Source organism: Dermacentor andersoni, chromosome 1 (genome assembly GCF_023375885.2).
Source record: "Dermacentor andersoni chromosome 1, qqDerAnde1_hic_scaffold, whole genome shotgun sequence".
Classification (NCBI taxonomy): domain Eukaryota; kingdom Metazoa; phylum Arthropoda; class Arachnida; order Ixodida; family Ixodidae; genus Dermacentor; species Dermacentor andersoni.
In genome coordinates this window covers 13,494,012-13,516,470 of record NC_092814.1, presented here as the reverse complement: position 1 = coordinate 13,516,470, position 22,459 = coordinate 13,494,012, and the positions used below count along the sequence as shown (strand labels likewise).

At 42.8% G+C, this 22,459-nt stretch overlaps 1 protein-coding gene across 4 annotated transcripts in view; it reads right to left on the bottom strand.

Annotated features, from left to right (window-relative positions):
- Positions 1–22,459, bottom strand: part of SMC3 (structural maintenance of chromosomes 3) — a 606,933-nt gene that overhangs the window by 55,387 nt on the left and 529,087 nt on the right. Inside the window, exon 27 of one of the 4 annotated variants that reach the window (XR_011892405.1) lies at positions 546–2,634. The exons of the other annotated variants lie outside the window; for them this stretch is intronic. The gene's annotated coding sequence lies outside the window, so the exon portion shown is untranslated. The remainder of the gene's footprint in view (positions 1–545; positions 2,635–22,459) is intronic. 4 annotated transcript variants of the gene reach the window in all.

Below are 22,459 nucleotides of genomic sequence, written 5' to 3'. Positions count from 1 at the left end.
GCTTACACATTTTTCATTGCATCACCAATCAATTTTTCATTGAGACACCAATCAGCTTTATTACTCTACAATAATTTGTTTGGCACAAAGTTGCTATGCTGCAAAAATCCAACAAAGTGCACCAGGATTTCTTTTCTTATCACAGAATAGGTGAAATCGATTTTAAGAACCTCTATGGGCACGAAACACCAAAGACATGTATGGGATCGAGTATGACCCCGAGTATGTTCCTGTTTTTTGGAACTGTGATTCGTTGAGACATGGAGTTGATGTGTGTAAGCATCAGAGAAATCACAGTGAAAAGCCATGATGAATCCTTCGACATATAAGCTCCACCCCCTGGCAGAGCTCAAGATCAACCTTGCTACATCACTGTGTAAGGCTAGAAGAAATCAACTAAAAAGAAAAAAGACAACCAAGCAATGAATTAGTGGAGAGGCTACCCAAATGAAGAAAAGGATCCCTTCAGTACTGTGTCCACCTTGAGAAATTGCAAGAGATCAGAGATATTTCTTAATATTCTCAAGCTTTGTTCCGATACACACATTTGATAATCTTGTCGCTTGACCCAGCGTGGGCATTGAGTGGCAGTGGTGAAAGTTTCCTGGATGCAAGGAATGAGTTAACATCAGTAATGTGGAAGCTGCCTTTGCAATAAACACAGAACATTATCCCACAAACCAGCATACTTTTCTGAATGCACAACCAGGTGCTTCATAAGTAGCAGCGATGAACATTTTCTGGAATTCTACAAGTAACTGCTTGAAGCATGGAGGATAGCTTTGCCCAAAAAGCAAGATCAACTGGTTGTTCATGTGACAATATAATGTATTTTTCTGATGATTACATACAAATAAAGCTGTTCTAGCAATTTTGCCAAATACACATTGTTGCTAATGCAACATACTCCTTTCTGTGCAATATAAATTTTGTGCGTCAAATTTCTTTAATACAATCCTTATTGTTGCCCAGTTCCCTATAAATAATATAAATAAATAAAAAGTTGTGTGGTACGTATTTCTGAGAAAATTGGTCAACTGAATAGCATTCTCCATGCCCTGGCAGAGCAAGTGACTGTTTACACGGAGTGATCGAATTTGTGAACTACTCGAAGAGGTAGGTGCACCACAGTTAAGGATTAACAAAGCTATACTGGCCTTAAGTTATTTACATTACAGTATATGTTGCTGTTAATTATCAAAATGTACAAAAATAATTTCTTAGTACAACATTTACAAGAAACCCTGACCTTCAATATGACGGCATGCAGTGATCAACCATGGTTGAACAAGGCAAGAACATTCCTTGCTCACCCACTCATTACGTCCTATGAACTCTACCTCCCAAGAAGCTTGTCTCATTTATTCTGGCACAAAATGAAATGCATAACTTTTGGCATATTTAGGGGATGGACACTTAAAAAAGGTGCTGGCTTAGGATTCCCACTAGTCACACTACTTTATGCACTAACATGCTCCAATTTCATTATTGCAAAAAATATGCTCCATGTAATTATCTGGCAGATTTAAACAACTTGGTTATACTGGGTAAAGCATATCACAATTTACTGTAATGTGCACTCTTCAGGTAGTGGAACAATGAGGCTCAGTTAAACCTCAATAAAACCAAGTTGGTAAAATCGACACTTTATACTTCATCATATTGAAATTTTGCTACAGCAGAATTTCGATGATACAAGTCTCCCAGGATGGCACAAAAATTGGTATTACCCGAAATTCATATCACCTAAAAACATTTTAAAAAATTGAGAAGATAAGAGGGGCCAACTTGCTCAAAATGTCATATTTTTCCCCTCGCAATTCTAGGACATTCCTTTACCTCGTGTCAGAATAATTCAAAGAAATACAAAACAAAATATGAGAAAATTTCCCATTTTTAGTCTGTTGTCTTCGAAATCAAGGAGAAAATCAGGCTTTGGGTGGTGCTGACACAGCAACACTCTGCAAGTTGTTGACAGGAAGACTCGGTTGTGTGTGATTGCCGACTCCTGAATAAGTTGCAAGGTGTTTGAAAACGACCACTAAGTTGTATGGTACTGCACAAAGTGAAAGCCCTCTCTCTCTCTTTTGAGGGAGTCCCTTGCATTTCTGGCTACAGGAATGTAAACGGTGTGCTGTGGATCGATTGTTTGTATCATGAGCTATGGCGCGAAAAGCAGTTTACAACATTATTATTAGCATACTGAAAGCTAATGGACTTGTGCGGGACTTTTGAAAAATTCATTATCATCCTGAAATTCGTATTAGGTATGATTGTATCACCAAGATTTTAATGACAGAAGTTTGACCTTACTTTCAAATAAGTAGTCACCAACAGGTTTTTCTTTCAAAGAAATAGTCATAAAAAATTTATGAATAATCGGGCAGTCCAAAAAACAAATATATATATATAAAAATGTGAATTTGAAGTCTACAACTAAAGTTGCCGTTTGATGCTGTGCCAATAAGTATCTCTTCACAGTGCCTGTGCAGCACTCAGAAAACCGGGGAAAAAGATGCAGGTCTAAGGCACTGAGATTGGCAGAAGTGAAGCTTTCACGTCCCTCTCCTAACGTAACCTCCTCTGTCACCCAGAGTTGGACACCAGCGAGTGCTATGTTCCACGTGCACACATCTGCAAAATCGAGAAAGATTCAGTACGGCGGCTGAAATTTCAGTCAGCGTTATGCATTGACAGTGCCGAAAGTAAAGTTTTAAAAAGACTCGACACAGCATGTGAAATTTCGGCCGCTGGCATGCATTTGTTGCGAGAACATCTGCATACTGGTTCTGGTAGCAATGCGGCTGTTAAGAGGGCAAAATTAATTCAGACTGATTAAATATTCTTTGAAAACTGTACGTTTGTTATTTCATATAATTGGTTGAATATTAAAAGAGAAAATGAACGTCGAAGTAAAATTTTTTTAATTTCGTACCAAATCAAATCAAATCAAATCATATTTTATTCTCCAGCAAGTATCTGGATGGTCACCTGGGTTAAAAGCTGTACGAACAGCTTGACGAAGGCCCAGGAAACCATGACATGGCAGTAACACACAGAACGAAATAACAACAGCAATACAGAAGTAGTCATCAAATCAAATATAGTACAGCAATCAAGTACAGCATCAAATCAAGTAGAGCAATAACACAGAAGTTTTCTTAAATGACATATGAATAAATACGGATTACATGTGCACAAAGTATGTTCTTAGTTGTTTTCGACTAAAACCAGCAGTATGTTTATGTTTATTGTCGAAGGCAATAAACATAAACCAAACCCAAAACCCCAGACCCAACCCCCAAACCCAAAACCCCAGCGCTGGTGTGTCAGTGTGATGTCACAGATTTGAATACATTGTTTTCGCATTTGGGCCCCATCAGATCAGCAAGATTTCCAGAAACTTGCCATTTTCAATCTCTGCCTCCATTACGACACGATCTAGTCCATTTTTATCGATAACCAATTAACTATGCCAATAAACTATGCCAACTATGCCCAATAAAGAAAGGTGTCAGGCAGGGAGATATGATCTCTCCAATGCTATTCAGAGCGTGTTTACAGGAGGCATTCAGACACCTGGATTGGGAAGAATTGGGGATAAGAGTTAATGGAGAATACCTTAGTAACTTGCGATTCGCTGATGATATTGCCTTGCTTAGTAACTCAGGGGACCAACTGCAATGCAAGCTCACTGACCTGGAGAGGCAAAGCCGAAGGGTTGGTCTAAAAATTAATCTGCAGAAAACTAAAGTAATGTTTAACAGTCTCGGAAGAGAACTGCAGTTTACGATAGGTAGCGAGGCACTGGAAGTGGTAAGGGAATACATCTACTTAGGACAGGTAGTGACTGCGGATCCAGATCATGGGACTGAAATAATCAGAAGAATAAGAATGGGCTGGGGTGCGATTGGCAGGCATTCTCAGATCATGAACAGCAGGTTGCCATTATCCCTTACGAGAAAAGTATATAACAGCTGTGTCTTACCAGTACTCACGCACGGGGCAGAAACCTGGAGGCTTACGAAAAGGGTTCTACTTAAATTGAGGACGACGCAACAAGCTATGGAAAGAAGAATGATAGGTGTAACGTTAAGGGATAAGAAAAGAGCAGATTGGGTGAGGGAACAAATGCGAGTTAATGTTATCTTAGTTGAAATGAAGAAAAAGAAATGGGCATGGGCAGGACATGTAATGAGGAGGGAAGATAACCGATGGTCATTAAGGGTTACGGACTGGATTCCAAGGGAAGGGAAGAGTAGCAGGGGGCGGCAGAAAGTTACGTGGGCGGATGAAATTAAGAAGTTTGCAGGGACAACATGGCCACAATTAGTACATGACCGGGGTAGTTAGACAAGTATGGGAGAGGCCTTTGCCCTGCAGCGGGCATAACCAGGCTGATGATGATGATGATGAATTAACTATGCATGCACGCACGCACACACACACACACCCCCACACACGCGCACGTGCTCTTCTAAGCACTCCCATCCCCTCTCTAAGATGTGACTGGCTTCCCATACTTCACACACGCACTTTTTTCCACTCCTAATCCTAACGCATAATAAATTGTTTCCAGCTAAACAGTATCAGTGGCATAGAACCTATGCGGAGTTTGTTACTGTGAAAGTTGCTCCCAATCGCAGTGTTCAAGGAATTCAAGTATGCTTAGTTTCAAGGAGTTTTAAGGCCTCTGAATTTCTTTTTCCCAATTAAAAGCTTTTCAAGTATTTCAAGGAGGTGTACGAACACAGCATTTTCATGTTGCACCAAAGAAGTCCTAGAAGTCCTTCACTACCACGCCTATAAAAAATAAATCTGACAGTTTCCATTGAAATTCTTGTGCCGAAATAGCCATGCAAGCTTTGAAATGACGAGTAAACTTCAAAAATTTGTGAGATCTGACAATATTTGGCAGAAACGAGATTCTGGAAATATAAAACATAGACTGGAGGCGTCGTTGAAACTAGCCTACAGTGCTCCAAGCACTTCCTCAATAAAACTAAGCAAAATTTATGCTTAGGCCAACTGCAAAATAATTTTTAAATTACAGCAGCAGTGAAGAAACAGAAGCTTCTGTTGTGTTCTCTAATTTTCCAATCTGACGTCTACGCTGTTTTAACGATGTCGCAAACAACAATAGATGCTCACGAATGTGTTTCCTTATAATTGCATTAGCAATGGTTTCACTGACGAACTGACATTTGCAGAAATTCTTGGAGCAGCAAAATAATAATTTTGGGGCATTGAAATACAGATTTCGCAGCACTTTGGAGCTAATAAATGCCTAAGCTGATAAAAACTTAAAATTGATATCATTCCAGGAAGTATTTGCTTGCTGTAAAATAATGCTGCTCTGCCTCTAAATACAAAAAAGGGAAACCTAAATTTGAGTATCCCTTTAATTTAAATGAAGACAACGAACCTGTTCACCAAGCTTGCTGTAATTAATTTACTTCAAATTGAGTGAAACTGCTCAATGTGTGGGACTGCCTAGAGTCACACTGGAGCAATTTTAGAGCAAGTGAAACTGAGTTTTGGAGCAGTTTAGAGCAGATTAAATTTCATTTCAGACCAACCTTATGCAGATAAAATTTCATTTTGAAACAATCAGGAGCAAGCCAATCTGAATTTTGGTGTAATAATGGAGCATGGCAGCACACTTCGAAACCACAGCGGAACACAAAATAAACCAATATAAGAGCTGTTCTGCAACTGCCTTAAGCAACATCTTAAGCTGAATTTTGAAGCAGATTACCCTGATACTGAAACCATCTAGTGCATGAAAATTTTGGTAATAGTACCTGTACATTTTTAATTGGTGGTAACAATCACAAAAAACATGCATTCGTCATGCAAACATCTGCGGTGTTATCACCTGTTTTACTGCACCAGCAGCCAGCGTCCGAGCGTAAACAAACTCGACCCCACACTCCGCAATGCTGGCACGCCTAGGGACAAACACATACAACACGCGCTAAGGATCTTCTCCTCCATAGTGCCTAGGCAGAGTCATATATTCAAGGAGCAAAAGCCCTCGCATTTTCCCTCTCGCACCCACTCTTACTAGCGCCTGCGCGCAAACGTCTGGCACCTACGCAAGTGCCATGCCCTGCTGCACCTACTAGAAATTATAAAGTCGCGTCCCAGTCATTCCGCAATGCATAGGTTCTTTCTGTTCTCGTCCTCCTTCCACCGTGCTTTTGCCCCACGGACCATTTGAAGCATTCTTTGGGTCAGTTGTACAGTCAACGTCCATTTTTTCAGACCCTCAGCCGTGAAAATGACCAAAAACCCGGGCAGTTCTACAAAAATGAATGCATGTCTTTTACTGCCTTTAAGGTCTCACATCATCACAGGCACATCCAAAAAAGCTCCGAAGGCTTGCCAGTAAACTTATTAGGCATATCGGTGGTTGTACTGTGACAGGATATGGCAGGTGCACGCGTGTATAATTAAGGAATACATACTGTGTCGAGTGGCAATTGCCCATTCCCACGTTTATGCTTCACCGCAATACATTCGCGTATGCTTCACCAATTAACATTGTTTTATTGAGGTGAAGCTGACTTTCGGGATATGTTATTTTGTTGTAGAGTAAGCTGAACGACAAGGACAACAGAAATGCAGAGAAAACAGAGGGAAGTCGGGAGACAGAAATTCAAGACGATGAGCAAAACAAGAACAAGGTGAAAGCAGGAGCCAATGTATCGACAAGTGGACTTGCCTTCTTCAAGGCCTTGAAGAAGGCAAGTCGACTTGTCGAAACGTTGGCTCTTGCTTTCACCTTGTTCTTGTTTTGGTCAAGGACAACAGAAAGGCACATCTGACGCACACAGCGCTGTGTGTTAGATGTGCCTTCCTGTTGTCCTTGTCGTTCAGCTTGCACTACAAGAAAATAAGATATGCCGTACCAGCAAGCCAATCGCAAGGACCACAAAGGGGGAGACGGTGCTATTGCTGACAGCAGCAAATGCTTTCAATGAAAAACACAGCACAGAACAGCAAGACGTTTAAAAGCGAATGTCAAAGCAGCTAGGCTTAGCGTTGCCGTAATGATGGCTTCGGCTGCCAGCGGGTCTGCATGTGAGAGCACTGCTTCGAAGCGGCAACATAATCAAAATGGTGGCGGTGGTGGCTTTCATTAATGCCCTTTCAGACCTGCTTTCCCCGTTTTTTTTTTCACATGCAAGTGTTCTTGCATGTGAAATTTAAGACGTTCTTATGCATTTCCCTGTGTGGGGTGCGCTGCGGTACCCCGAAGCCGTCCGAATGATCGGGCATCCGGAAAGTCAGTCGTTGAGTGTACACTGGCAAGTCATCCAGCGGAAAACACGCTGTCAAAGACAATTTGTTACTGTTCCTCTCTGTTACTTGAGCCAGCATTACCGTGAACTTCGTTCCCTTTGAATAAAATTACAGCTATTTTTCCCTGATAGAAGCACAAATTCCCTGAGTTTTCCCTGAGTATTTTCAGACTATTCAAATTCCCTGAGAATTCCCAGTTTTCCCAGTTGGTAGACACCCTGTTTTCACTGCAATTTCCACTACTTTGCTTATCTAAAAAAATTTTCTAGTTTTTTACTACATCAAGTTAACGAGGTATTACTGTATACCACCGCAGACCCAGAGAGCTGCATGGACCCTAGGCTCGTATAACAAAAACCTATTCCAATCTGTTTTTATTGTGATAGCCATTACATGGACACTCCAGGCGCGTTTCTGCCCCCATCGCCATAATGTTCTGTATAAAGTTCAAGGGCGATAGCATCGTCACTGAGCGCCATATATGCGAGTGAAAGCATGCGAGGGTGAGCCGACTAACACGACTCAATCTCGCATCTTCTGCCGTCTTCGTCATCTTCCTTCGTAAGGCACCGGGGGCAGGGGCAGAAGGGGGGTGTGTTCAACTTAGACGGCTGCTGCATGTGGTGCTGCCGTGCAGGTCCCATCTTGCAAGCGCTAGGTGCGCCGGGTGCTCATAGCTTCATGTGTGCTGTGTTCTTGCCACTTAGTTTGCACTGAAGCAGGAAGCAGCACAAAGGTGAATTCGCTCGTTGCTGCTGCTGCTCTTCCTCACATGAGCGTTTTGACAGCGAGTGTCCTCACTCATAGAGTGAGATGTGTTTATGTTTGTACATGCGCATGTGAAACCATGCTTGTTAATTTAGTTAGTAAGTGAATCTTTACAAGTTTATACAGCTGATAAATCTACTATCCTTACATCGTACAGCTGTCTACTAATTTGCTGAAATCGAGGGTTCAACGGAAGCCCGTCTGGTCGAGATGAAGCATGAAGTAATAAAACAATGGTCACCGACCAAGAGAAGTGCTAAAAAATAAATAAATCTAAAGGACGTTTCGGCTTCGCTACGGAAGCCTTTTTCACAATGGGATGATGGAAGGTTCATGGAAGCTTATGTATACTTCAGAACGTGACGTAAGCAGCTCATGTATGACGGGGGGAGGGTTCCCTCATTTCGATTGAGCGTGTGACATGTTTTTTGTATCTCCAGTGAATCTAGATACAGCCGCAATTTCAGGTTTCTTTCTTGGCCGATTAGTCGACTTGGTCAATTTGGCCGAATTAGTGCACTTTTTGCACTAATTTGCTATGACGCGAAACTGCGCCTTTTTATTCCACATCCACCGTTAGCCTTTCGTGATAGGTCAAAATGGCTCAGGCCTCGCCCATAAGGGCAAGTTCTATGTTATAGCAGCCCTGGGGGCAAAGACACCCGTCCACTGAACCCGTGCTTCCCAAATATCTAGTTTGCTCAAAGCGTCCTCAGCCTACTTTTTGTCTTGCGCCTCAGCTAGGGAGCGCCGCTCGGCCCACTCAACCGTACTGCAATAGTACACTCTAAATACCGCTGCCTTAGCTGTTCCAACAGCAGCGACGACAGCCAAGAGTGCTGGAAGTGCTGAAGAGTTCAGTGCTACAAGCGCGAAAATTACGAGAAACTGTGTGAGAGGCACCATTGCGCAGTGTGCAGAAGGTGAATGGCTGCACTTTTCTTCAGAGAATGAATCTGCTCGCTGTTCACGGCAACTGCCGGAGCCCACATTCCGAAGCTGTTCTGGAACAGATTGGCACAATTTAGGTCAATTTTTTATGTTTGGCGCAGTTTGGCGCAGGATTGCATTTGTAGCAAAATGACAATATGTTGCTTTTTACAAAATCTTATGAGTTTCTCATTGACAGCTGCCAGCTTTGCCACATTTTCAGCAAGGCTCTAGCATCAGTCAGAAACACTGGCCAGACTCAATGTCATCAATGCTCTTCTGAGTCAGCCCAGCTTTGATCAGCCCTTCGTAATGCTCAAGCATTCCTTTAGTAACACCAGGCACTCTTCAATAGTCTGTGTTTCTTTGTAAAGCCTCTGTTCAGCAACTGGCCGGTTCCCAACTGGCATCGACCGATTACTTGGACAACAGTAATTCAAACAAGCTGAATTATTCGTACTACTACAAGGCACCATCACTGGCCCATAAATATAATGTATAAGTAAGACCGAAATTTCAGACATTTTTAGGTACGCCACTCTGCAATTCGGACTCCGCCTTCACGACTGCATGCTAATCTGACCGCCAAATTGAGCAGAAATAGTGATATTTTGGCTTTGACACATCGCTGGCATCCTCGCAGCATGGGGGTCAGCCATGTTGCCCACACCTCCAGGAAACCGGAACCAGCGAAGCCTAGTTAATCCAGCACCGACCACGCCCAAACCATAGGGCAAGCCATTTGTGAGTCCTGCGGTGTGGGCTCTGCACTTCCAGCATTTGTTTATTGACGTCTTAAATAGCGACACGGTCGCGCCGACTCCACCCTCCATGTCAGTGCCAACGAGGACAGTGAGTGTTGGTTGAAACCCCACCACCATTCGGCTATGATAGCGCAGTCGACTTCTGGGCTGCGATATTGTAGCAATGCATTCTGCTCAATTATATAGATGCTGCCCTTATCATCCACCGTTCACGGCTGGCTGATACCATTGATAACGCAAGCGGAGCGCTGCTCTTACCACTGACAAAGCACAAAAAGGAGTGGCACAACAAAAGGTATCACTATAAAATCGCGATTCTGTTATGATGCCAAAGGTTAAAGATTCGGTGCATGCATTGATTGTACTTTTGTCCACCTGAGGCGACAGCGCGATAATGGCAGCGATATGAACTGAACAGATCGTAGGCAAGCGTACGTTTGCACAGGAACACACTGACAAACTTCGGCTTTATTTTTGAACAATCCCTTTCAGGGATACTTTCACTTTCGCGACTAGCACCAAACACATCGACGGACGAGAGCATTCCTGGCACAGTGCCAAGAATGCTGTCACTTAGGCACTCAGAATGCAGACACGGACGCATCTGACGCTAGTGACACGAAACCCCACGAATGTGAATGCACCTTGAAAGTGGTCATCTGAGAATATGGCACTTATTTAGCCACTCGTGGAATAAAATCACTTGTTTTCTGGAGAATATGGATACTTTCAACTCCTCATTATTCGAACTTTTAGGCGGTTCCTATCAAGCCAGAATCACCGGTTGGTGATGTACAGATAACGTGAAGTTCAATTTATGAAGCTGCTTTAGTCATGCGCATTATGCACGTCTGTGGAACACTGCAGCCACACGTGTAATGCGCAATGCACAGTCGCTAATTTTTGTGCACTTTGGCACAAAATACTGTTTATTTTGTCATTTTGTGCACCACTTGGAAATTTCAAGTGGTACGCAAATAACGTTGATCAGGAAATCTTGTTTGGCACAATTTGGTGCAGGAGTGGGAGCAGTGCGTTGGACTAATATAAGCTGATAAAAGGTCAGTCCCGCTTCTTGTTGTCCCTTTCTTCAAGTCCCGTGTTTTCTTACGGTAACTTCCCAAAATCATAAATAACCAACTGGCCTACACCCACATTCTGTTATAATATAAGGTGCTTTATTTTTCCCACTGTGAGTTGTCATATACATCGGCGTTTCAACAGCATATTACGAGCAATCCTTCTGATCGTGTGGGGTTTTCGTTGACAAAGAGCACACAGTCGATTCCAGACCGACCTTCAACCAAGCTTGACTAGCCATCTAATCTATTACATTTTGAATACCACATGTGCACGTTCCCTTATTCATTACTGCACAATACTGCACAACATTCCACATTACTGTACCACACAGCACAGGAATTGTACAAGGCCTCTGGAGGCTCCAGCTCCAGTTGAGTGCACACTAGACCACGACGCACACTATACCGCCAGGCTTGCACAGAAAAGCCAACCGAACACAATAATCAGTGCTTAAAGTGAGGGGGGAAGGGTGCTGCCCCCCCCCCCCCCCCCCATTTTGACACAGCAGGTCAACTATTGGCCTCGAGCTCCACCACTGGAAAAGCTGGCGCCATCGTCGGCGTGACGTGCTATTAGGGATCACGTGGACATAGCGGACGCGTCGGCTGCTTCGGAAGTGCCGAAGCAAGCTGAAAACGAGAGTTTAAATTCCCTCGTACGCTGCGGTCCTTATTTAGTGGCGAGATTTTCCCGCTTCGAGTGTCTCCTTTACAACGCTTGAAAGCACTACAATAGGTAGTGGCTGCCTTTGAAGGCGCGCAACATGGTAGGCTACTGCTCGGTGCCACAGTGCCTGACGTACGCAATGAAGCCCGGTTTCAGCCTTATTCACACGTAGCCGCAAGACAAGAAGCTGCGTGAACCTTGGCTCGCGAAACATAAAACCGGCAAACAGTCATCGGCTACAACTTGGGTATGCAGCAAGCACGGACGCGAGGAAGATTTCTGCTACGGCGCCTGGTCATGCGATGTTCGGAAAACGCGCACTGAAACGCTCGCCTGAGTCCGCTGCCCGACTAATGTCATGACCGTTTGGTCTATGAACTTGTCGATGCTATAGATACTGGCAAGTTCACTGGAGTGGAAAGGGAGCGGTAAGAAGCACATTAAAAAAAAGCATGGCATATGGTCATGTTTGTGTTATGAATTAATGCACTGGATTACAAAAATGAAGCAGCAGGAAATCGCACACTGAGAACACCGATAAACATACAGTGTGACGCAACTCGAGGAATAATATTGAAGCGTCCAAGAATTTAGAAGACAAAAAAGATTGAATCGTCGTGACGGCACATCACAGTCCCCGTAGGCGTCGAAGTCTCTACAATGAAATTATTTTTGAACAGCTCTGTTAGTGGTTGCAACAACGGTTGCTTGTATACTGTCAAATGCTCATATTCTGCAGCCTAAGGCTCATGGCATGTATACGGTGCGAAAACGCGCACGCGGCGAAAGCGAAACAGTGCGCGGACAAGCATGCAGACGCGCAGTCGGTCGCTGCGAATCTATGCGATCGTTGCATTGAGACTTCATTCTATTACGCTCCATTTAGTTATACAAATACTATAAGAACATATTTCACATAGTTTGCTCTCAGCGTTTACTTACCTTTCACGCAAGAAGCCGGTTCGGGAGATTCCATCGCGGCGACCGCGCGCAGTAGCGTTCACTGTACGTATTCGGTAAAGAGATAGCGCCTGTAAACGATTCTGTGCTTTCAGTTTGCCCAAGATTATTATTTAGACAGTGAAAAACTTCTCGTTTCGAAAGTACTGACAGAAATGTCCGGGAGAGCTCGCACGTGGTGTTTTCAGTGAGCGCTGACAGTAAAACCTATGAGGAGCGCGCTGCGTGATCCCTCATACTAGGCCAGTGGGTCGCTTCCGATAGATGGCGACTCCGGAATTCCTCGCCGCCAATAGCACTGCAGCAGCAATTCTCCAAGCACTGGAGGTGATTTTGTTACCAGTAGTGCCTTGTGCAGGAAAAGTCTAACTCTCAAATTTTGTCGGTTAATGATTCAATCTCGATTAATCGGTTGATGTGGCATGAGCAAGAACAGGGAAACAGGTATTGTCGTACTGCTGCATGCATTTTAGGCGATAGTGTTACGGGCCCCGTGTCTCAGAAAATCTGGCATCCGTGTCCGGCGTTCGACGTCGCTTCGGGAAAAATAATTTCGAATCAAGCATACCCAGGCCCTCCAGGTGGCGCACGGAAGTTACTGAACTAATTGAATTTCTGAAGATAAAATAGGTAGAAGAATCGTGAAGTACGACTTACACACAACCTACAGACAGGATAGCGTGGGATTGTAATTGGAATATATGAGAAAACATAATTTTGTTATGCAAAAGCTAAATAAAAAAAAACACAAACCCCTTACCCAGTGCTTCTACCATTCGTAGAGTGGCCATGGCCTCCCATATTTGCACGTGCAAATATCGAAGACCATAAAGTGGCGCACCCGGTTCTTTGCAACATCTCCTCATGGTGCTTGCCTCCGCCCCATCGCGGCCCACACAAGAGGCCGCGTTTCTACCAGAAAGCTCGCCTTCGTGCATAGCGTTCGTCGCACGTGTTTCCCGGTAAACATTATGGTTACATAAGCTGCAGTTGCTGGCAAGCATGAGAAGCACTCGGGGATCTTTGAATGCTATTGCGTTTCCGTTCCACTTTTAAAGGCGAAGTTAAGCGTCTTCCAAATTTTTCCCGAGGCACTGCCCATGACTGTCACCACCCATGTTCAACTAACATTCTTCGCACAGCTAGAATACTGTTGCATGTGCCACCTCAGCATGAAGCTACCTGCTGGTGAATTAGTGAAAGTTTACCTTGCAGTGGTAATCCAGCCAGTTGAGGATTTGCAGCAATTTTTGGAGCAGGAAAAATTTCGTTCTAGAGCAGTTTAGGAGCAGCCACACCAGCATTTTGGAGCAGTTTCGAAGCAGAAAAATTGGTCTTTCTGGGACACTTGGAGTAGTACAGCAGTAATCTGTAGGCATTTGGCAAAGCTTGCTATTACTGTGCAATCAGTAGCAAGATACAAAGCCAACAGCGAGCAATTAAGCTTGCCTTCCCACGAACGGTATACCACGCCGGGTATGTTGCAAACATATTTATTTGGGTAGGGAAGGAACCTGATTTTATAAACAACTTTTTATAGGCTAACGAGAACAAAGATACGTGCCTGGGTGCATGACAGATGCGCTTTGATATGCTTTACCATACTAGATAAAATGTGTATGTCGCCCGATAACAATGCTAGAAGCTCGACAAGAGACTATGTGTCTACAAATGGCGCCAAGATGAGATAGATGCCTCCATATGGTGTATCGCAAAGATGGTGATGGTGGAGGAGAACACTGTTCGTACCATCCTGCACACTCATTTTCATTGTGAGGTGGTTTGTCCCCTTCCCGTGTATCGTGTGGCCTCTGCAAATAGATACGAGTCCATTTGGTGTAACACCATAACTTTTGACGCCGATACTTGACTGACCTTTCGAAGCATTACCGATTAGGCCTAACGGCCAAGGCAGTGACATGCCATGGCGAAAGGTAGCTGTTGGCCACTGTAACCGGCACGCTTTCCCCAAGCCATCACGAAAAGCTTGCAGTTAATATATTCGTATGAGTAGCTAACCAGCGATCGGTTCCGAGATGATGCATACGTGTTTTTGACATCTGTTGAAGCCGGCAACTACTGCAATCGTGCATAGAAGTTCACAGATTGACAGAAAGTTCTGAACTGCATGTGAAAACGTGTGACTCTGCGTGCATGAAAACGCGTATGTGATATGATCTGCGTGCCTTCCAGTGGCCAATCAGTCCTATACCTTTGCAAACAGGTGCTGCTTTCGTCGCCATTCCCTTTGTCCGCATCGGGTATAGGAATTGTTTCGAATGGAGTTGATGACCCGGACGGCCCTAGTACAAAGATAGGCATGCCTCATAATCAGATTGCGATTTCGTCATGTAAAAGCTCCGCAATTACATTTTCTTTCATCTAGAAACCAACTGAACGCCCTGGTAAGGCTGTGTGCAATGTATCGGCTTCAGATGAGTATCTCACAAAAAAAAAGAAAGTAGTAGATAATCGAGTTGCAAACTGAATTATTTCAATGTTCACAAATCGATTTGTATAGTTGAGTACAGTCAACTTATTTTTCGGACTCCCTAGGGGCCGCAAGGCCATTCGAAAAATTGGGCAGTCTGCAAAAATGAATGCATGCCTTTTACTGCCCCAAAGGTCCAAATCGCCACAGGCACGTCCTAAATAGCTCTGAAGACATCCCAATACACTTATTAGGCGCACTGGTGCTCGTACTGCGACAGGTGACGGCGGGTGCACGCGTGTATAATTAAGTAATACATACTGTGTTTCGTGACAATTGCCCCTTCACACTTTTGGTATGCTTCATCGCAATACTTCCGGTACGCGTCACCGCGGAGCACTACTGTATTGAGGCGAAGCTGACTTTCGGAAAACGGCATTATGCAACGCGTCGTGCTCTCTGAGCTTCGAAGTCACTGGCGAGGATTACGAAGGCGGAGTCATCGCCATTGCTAACAGCGGCGGATTGTTTAATTAAGAAACGGCACCGAACAGCAAGAAGCTTGGTACCGAAAGTCGAAGTAACTAGGCCTAGGGTTGCCGCGGTGGTGGCTACGGCTGCCAGCGGATCTCCATGCCAGAGCGCTTGTTCGAGGCGGCGAGATAATAAAAATGGCGGCGGCAGTGGTTTCGATCAATGCTGTTTCAGACCTGCGGCCATGGCGAAAAGTGCGGAAAATCGGGCGGCGAAGGGCTTTTGACAAGGGGTTTTGTCACTTTGACAATTTCAGACGTTCTTGTAAATTGACTCTATGGGGTACCATGGCGGTGCCGCGAAGGTGTCCGAAAAATCGGGCGTACCGGAAATCGGTCGTTGACTGTAGTTGCATAACCCTACTGAAAACATTGGATTGCCTTGAAAACGCGAAAATGCCACACTTTTGCGCAGTTGGCGCAAATGGAACTTGAGTGGATGCATCCAGGACCAAGCAAGTCGAATTGTAGCAAAAATTGGCGCAGTTGGAACACTACTGGCTCTGGTTTATTTAAATTACCATTTCATTTTCGTTCATTTAGTTGTGCATTACGAGTGCTGTGTTACACAAAAGCCGCATGCATTTTGTCCACTTTTGTCCAAGTAGGTGTGAAACCACAAAATGTATTACTGTAGTGCCCCGAGCCTTTCTATAATAGAATTCAATTTCAACCACACCAGCTGATTTCGCCTATCCTTTTCTTGACTTCATTGTCTGTTGGCTTTTTATGGACATGATTAACAAGATTCAAGCCCCTCGGTTTCCCTACTTCTGGTGCATATACAGGGTGATCATTTTTAAGTTTTATGTAATTTCTAAAAATAACCTTGCAGCCAACATAATTTTTGTCCTTGAGCTCAATTATTTGAAGAGGCGGACATTACTAGCACAAGAAATCGAAACACATACTTAACTAATTAACACAAACGCACTAATGAACTTAATTACTTTATGGCACATATTATAGTTTACGAATTGCAGCTAGAGAGCTTGCAAGATGTATCCACTTGAAAACAACATAATGCCAACTCATCAACACCGGTAGGTGAAGTGATCGCTGCGAGCAGGTATGAGCGATCACTTTAGGGGATACAGTCATTTTGGCAAGATTTTCTGTTGTGGCACCAGACGTATTGGACAGCTTTTGTTGTGCTGTTCAGAGCTTGGCACTGTGTGCATGCTGTGCCGAGTTGCATGAAATCTCACAGTAGCTATGGCACCCCTGAATGACACTGCGTGAGAATACTGCTTCAGCTCTTTAGCAAACATAACATACAGGGTTAAAGTTAAATTTTTCTGGAATTTTCAAGAATTGCCTTTGACAGATCACATAATTCTTATCCTTGAATTAGATTATTCGAAGAGGTGGACATTACTACAACGAGAAATCAAAACACATATTCAATGAATTAACAAATTTACACATTAACTGCCTAATTACATTACGGTACACATTGCTATTTATGAATTGTAGCCGGCGAGTTTGCAAGACATATCCACTTGAAGTCAATCTCCAAGATGATACCAGTTTTCAGATACTATTTACCAAAGTGTGGGACGAAATACATGGGCGTTCTAGTTACTTTTGTGCTTCAATTCACAAAAGAGTGTTTTTAGGACAAGTTTGATGGAACGTATCTCCAAACTGGCATCATTCTGTAAATTTGTTCCAAATGGTACCATACGTCTCGCAAGCTCACTGGCTACAATTAGTAAATTGCAATATGTGCCATACAGTAATTAATCCAAAAGATAATCAGCAAATTTCTGTTAATTAGATGAGTATTTGTTTCGATTTCTCGAGCAAGTAACGTCCACCTCTCTGAATATTCCAGCTCAAAGACTAGAATTATGTTATCTGCAACAGGCAATTTAAGAAAATTCAGCGACTTAAATATATGTAAATACCACGTAGCTGGACAGAACCAAAGTAATATTGTTTGCCTTCGCTTAGTGATACTTGGTTTAGTTTTTGCATTCCGCCTAATTACATAATTAGTCTTAATTAATTTCAAAATTATGAAAATTAGACAAAAAGTGCCAAATGAGGAAAAATGTTATCTGAGCATGAAAGAAGCCTGAGAAAACACGCAAAGTGCCTCGAGCTGCCAGTCTAGCAGAAATTTTACATGTATTTGTGGGCTTTTTGATGCTTGGAAAAGCTTTTATGTAGCCCATTTTGAGCAACAGAAAGGTGTATCACAAAGTTTTTCATGTTGCTCTACTACAATTTTCTCTTTGACACTTTTCATCTAATTAAAATATGAGACATTTAATATTTAAAACTAATTATGCAATTAGGTGGGATGCAAAATATATCAGTATCTCCAAGTGACGGCAAACAACATTACCTTGGTTCTGTCCAGCCATGTGGCATTTGCATATTTTTAGATCTTGGTGCATGGTAATTGAGACACCCTGTATATATATATATATATATATATAAATGAGCGTGTGTGAGTGTGTGCGCACTATACTCATCACCACCCTATGATGGTCCCCTTTCCACTTAAGGGAAACTTTATAAGCTTAATCAAGCATGAAGAGGCTTCTGAATGCTCCCTGACCTGACAACCATTGTTTTGTGAGCCTAAAGAACCTAAAGTAAGAAGATGTTGAACTGAAACACTGCTCTCTACACAGTCCAATGAACGTAGTAGCATCATAACACATTGAAAGCCACAAAAAAGCTTCCCTTTAAAATGACATAAATGCAAGGTGAAAACCCGAGGTAACACTTTGTTCATGGCCGCCACATTTTCCATTTTGCATCATCGAGCGTGCATCACGTCCAAACAAATTTATTAAGACCTGGGATGTCAGAAATTCAGTGGCCGTTCTGGATTGGTTCAATAGAAATTGATATTACCACAGAACACCCACATGGTTTTATGCAGTAGGTAGCGATGCCACACGTAAGTGCAACCAGCTCTGAAAAAGTGGTCAGCTACTTATATCCAGAACCTGTTGCAAGAGCACTGCAAACACATTTATTTGCCAAAAAGGGGTGTGTTAGTTTCATTCATTTTTTACAGTGGAACAAGCCGACACCACACAGAGGACACAGCACACACATGTGCCACTATCACTGTGTGTCGTGTTCTCTATGTGGCATTTCCTTTTTGCGCTGTTAAAAAGGAATGTATAGTAAACTGCACTACCTAGAGCAGTAAAAAGTCCTGTTAGTTTCAATTGCTTTCACTGCAAATTTATCCTTTTCTTAAGGGAGTCGAGGATAGCCTTTTTCGACTTCAAGATGACAGAAAACAAGCTCTGTAGTATCCCAAAAGAACAGCAGCATACTTTTTCTTGTAGATTCAAGACTGCTTGCAAAATACCAGCCTTGCTCTCAAACGCGAGGACGTTGCATTTAGCACTACCACCGCCCTATGGTCTCTCCTGCTACTCATGTTTGTCACTTGCCACACAGTGACAACAAAGCGTGCCTTGCCTGCCATGCGTGCCAGGCAAGGCATGCATGGAATATGGAACTATGCTGCATAGAGAGCGCAATACCATGCACCAATACACGTGCCCTCCAGTGCCTCTGATTGACACTGCATTTGCCAGCTTATGGCCTCCAAGAACTAGTGACACAGCTTGAAGGCCATAACCACCTAAATTCGCTGCTGTTGGAAAAAACGCTGTTGCGGTGGCTGTCCTCTGTTGCTTGTAATGTAATTAAAAAAAATAAAAAAATAAAAGATGTGTTCGCAAACAGCCACACGTAATTCAACCATTTGACCACTGGCCCTTGCAGTAGTTTCCATTTATCGCCTGTCTTCCTTTGTGGCAGCAGCAAAATTTTGTTACATCGAAATTGCAGATAAACATCTTTTGTTACATATAGGTTAAGAACACCTGGTGTTTGTTTTATGGACACGAGGTTATAAAAAGTTAAATACTTCGTTATTTTGAGCTTTTCATTATATTGAGGATTAATTATATTGAGGTTCAACAGTATTTGTGCTGTTTAAGTGCCAGAAGAGCAATCTCTCAAGTTTCAACTTCAAAATCTTGCAACTCTTGTTCTAGGGTAGGCAGAGAAATAAGGTTGGTATTCTGGCACTCCTCAAATCATAGAGAACTATTTATACCCTCTTTAGCGAAATCTGAGGAACTGATATTTGGCAAATCCTTGCAGAAAATTAATTAAAGGAAGCTCAAATAAAATTAATGCCACAATAATGACAAAATTAACCAACAATGCTTGCTATCCTTTCTCAGGACATCGAACTTCAAGTATAATAGCTAATACTGAACTTTTGTCATCTGCAGGTTTTGACTAAATCACATCAAAGTTTTAAAAAAAAACACTAAATTCATCTCTGCAGCATATCTAACATTGTTGTTTTCACACTCACTGTCTTCTGGAAGCCTTCCGAAAAAGTGGAAAGCGAGCAAGGTTGTTCCAGTCTACAAATCGGGCAATAAAAGCTTGCCTGTGAACTACTGCCCCATTTCCATCCCGTCGGTGCCTTGTAAGATCATGGAACATGCCATATACACCCATATAATTAACTTCCTTCATACTAACAATTTTTTTAACCAATCTCAGCACGGATTAAGCATTGGACTAACTTGCAAAACACAAATAGCTCTTTTTCTTCATGACCTACACTGAAATCTCGATATTAATGTACAAACTGATGCAATTTTCCTTGACTTCGCGAAAGCATTCGACAAAGTAGCTCATGAACGACTGCTCATAAAAATTTCATGGTTCAATCTACATCCTGCAGTTTTAACATGAATCAAATAATTCTTACGTATTGCATGCAGTCAGTGTACATCAATAACAATACTTCTGAGCCCCTACCTGTAACATCAGGCATGCTTCAGGGCTCTGTATTAGGCCCCCTCCTATTTCTAATACTATACATCAATGATCTACCATTACACGTGTTGTGCAAAATCTGCATGTATGCTGATGATTGTGTTATTTATCGCTCAGTTACTAACAACAATGACCAAATCACTCTTCAGAAAGACTTAAACAACATTCAAAGTTGGTGTCAACATTGGTTAATGGTGCTAAACCCTACAAAATGTAAAGCAATGCCGTTCTCTTGCCGTTGTAACCCCTTGGTATTTCAATACGAAATTAATAAGCAGCAAATTGAGGCTGTAACCAAATATAAGTACTTGTGTGTTACCGTCTCAAATGATCTCAATTGGTGTGTGCATGTGACTAACGTGACCTCATCAGCTAACAAATTACTTGGGTTCTTGCAAAGTCACTTAAAAAACACTACGTGAAACTATTAGCTTATAAGACACTAATATGACCCAAACTAGAATATGCATCAGACATCTGGAGCCCTCGCCATAATTTCCTCACCAGTGCCCTTGAGGCTTTTCAGAATCGAGTATCCGGTTCATTCACTCCACTTTTTCATACGATATCAGCATAACTTCGTTAAAAGCATAACCTAGCATACGAACCCTTTCCCGTCGCCATTTAATTGCCAGCTTATTATTATTTCATCAATTTTACCACAGCGTACTTAATCGTCTTGCCACCGCGTGTGGACGTAGCTCGTCCACACGCGCATACTATCCCAGTTGCATCTTCCTTTTTCCCTTGAACAGCCAAAGACAGGAACAGCCTTGCGCACAGCATCGTTTCTATGCCCAGCTCATCTGCCTTCATAGAAGCACTTGCCTCGCATTATGCCTTATAACAGTGTTTATTTGATATTATTTGTAACTGGGGTCTTTCAAGAAATAAAGTGAAAGTGAGAACCAAAGGAGATAACAAAAATGGGCGTCATATTCGAAATAAGCACATAACATTACATATATGTACAAGCTTTCAGCATCGCACATTAACTCTTTACCTGGTAGCTCAGCAATATTGCTAACCTAACAAAAACATCTACAAGGATGAGACAAATAAAAATATTAGTCTGTGCCTTTAAATTTACGATTATTTAGTTACTTGCTATGCAATCGTATCCACAAGATTGTCGACCGTTAGCGCCAGAAGATTTTTTGGTCATAAAACCAGCAGGCTTCCCCGTCCTATTCTTAGCACACGTGGTGGTCATGTTTTCACCAATGTGAAAATTGTTTCCTTTGTTATGGCAAATTACTTTTTTTTGTCTGCATAAAAGTCCATCTCAAAAACACAGTGTTTTCACAGTGTCAGTGGTGGGAATGGCCAACAGTGTTTTGGAGCAGATTTTGTAGCAGTCAACAATTATGATGATTCTGAATGGCTAGACACAGGAAACTACTGCTGCACAGCAAGAGGTTCCACAGTACCTGTGTACATCATTGCAAATATTCTCGAGGAAGATAATCCCCGCATGCGACTACTCACGAATAAATTACGACCATCACATGGCCACAGCAACTCAATTAGCATGCTGAAAAAAGGAAGTATTGCTCGTACCCATTGGTAAAGCATGACACACACAGGCACACAAAACTCATGGCAATACAGTCACATGGTATACAGGATGACCATTTGAGCAGTTTCGTTATAGGCCTAGAGATGTCTAGCTAGCAAGATGGCAGAACTGCAATTGCACTGCATTATGACAACACACAGATAAACGTGAGATAGCAAATCAGCTAATAATATCCAAGAGGGTAAGTGTTAGTTTGCCGAGTGCGTCATGACACAGCCTCCATGCCAAAGGCACGAAGTGCGCATCGTCAGATGAGGAACACCTCTCCCACCAAGGGCACACCGCCGATGTGAAGCACGAATGGAGGTGTCTTCCGCTCTACAATCACTCTCTCTCTCTCTCATGCCAAGCCTAACGCACTAAATACACACTGGTAAGCCCGACAGAACTACCTCCTCAAATGCTCACAACCCACGAATACGGCACATAGAGTTTCTAAACATAAAAGAGTGCTCTGGGTTGGATTAGCTGTATGACAATTTAGCTCATCATTTAGCTTTTACTGATGGTGTGATGGTGCTCTCTGCACAGGGTGGTGCCACCTTCTCCACAGCTTCGCCTCCGATGCTGCAACCATAGCTCAACCTGGAGTAGCTTT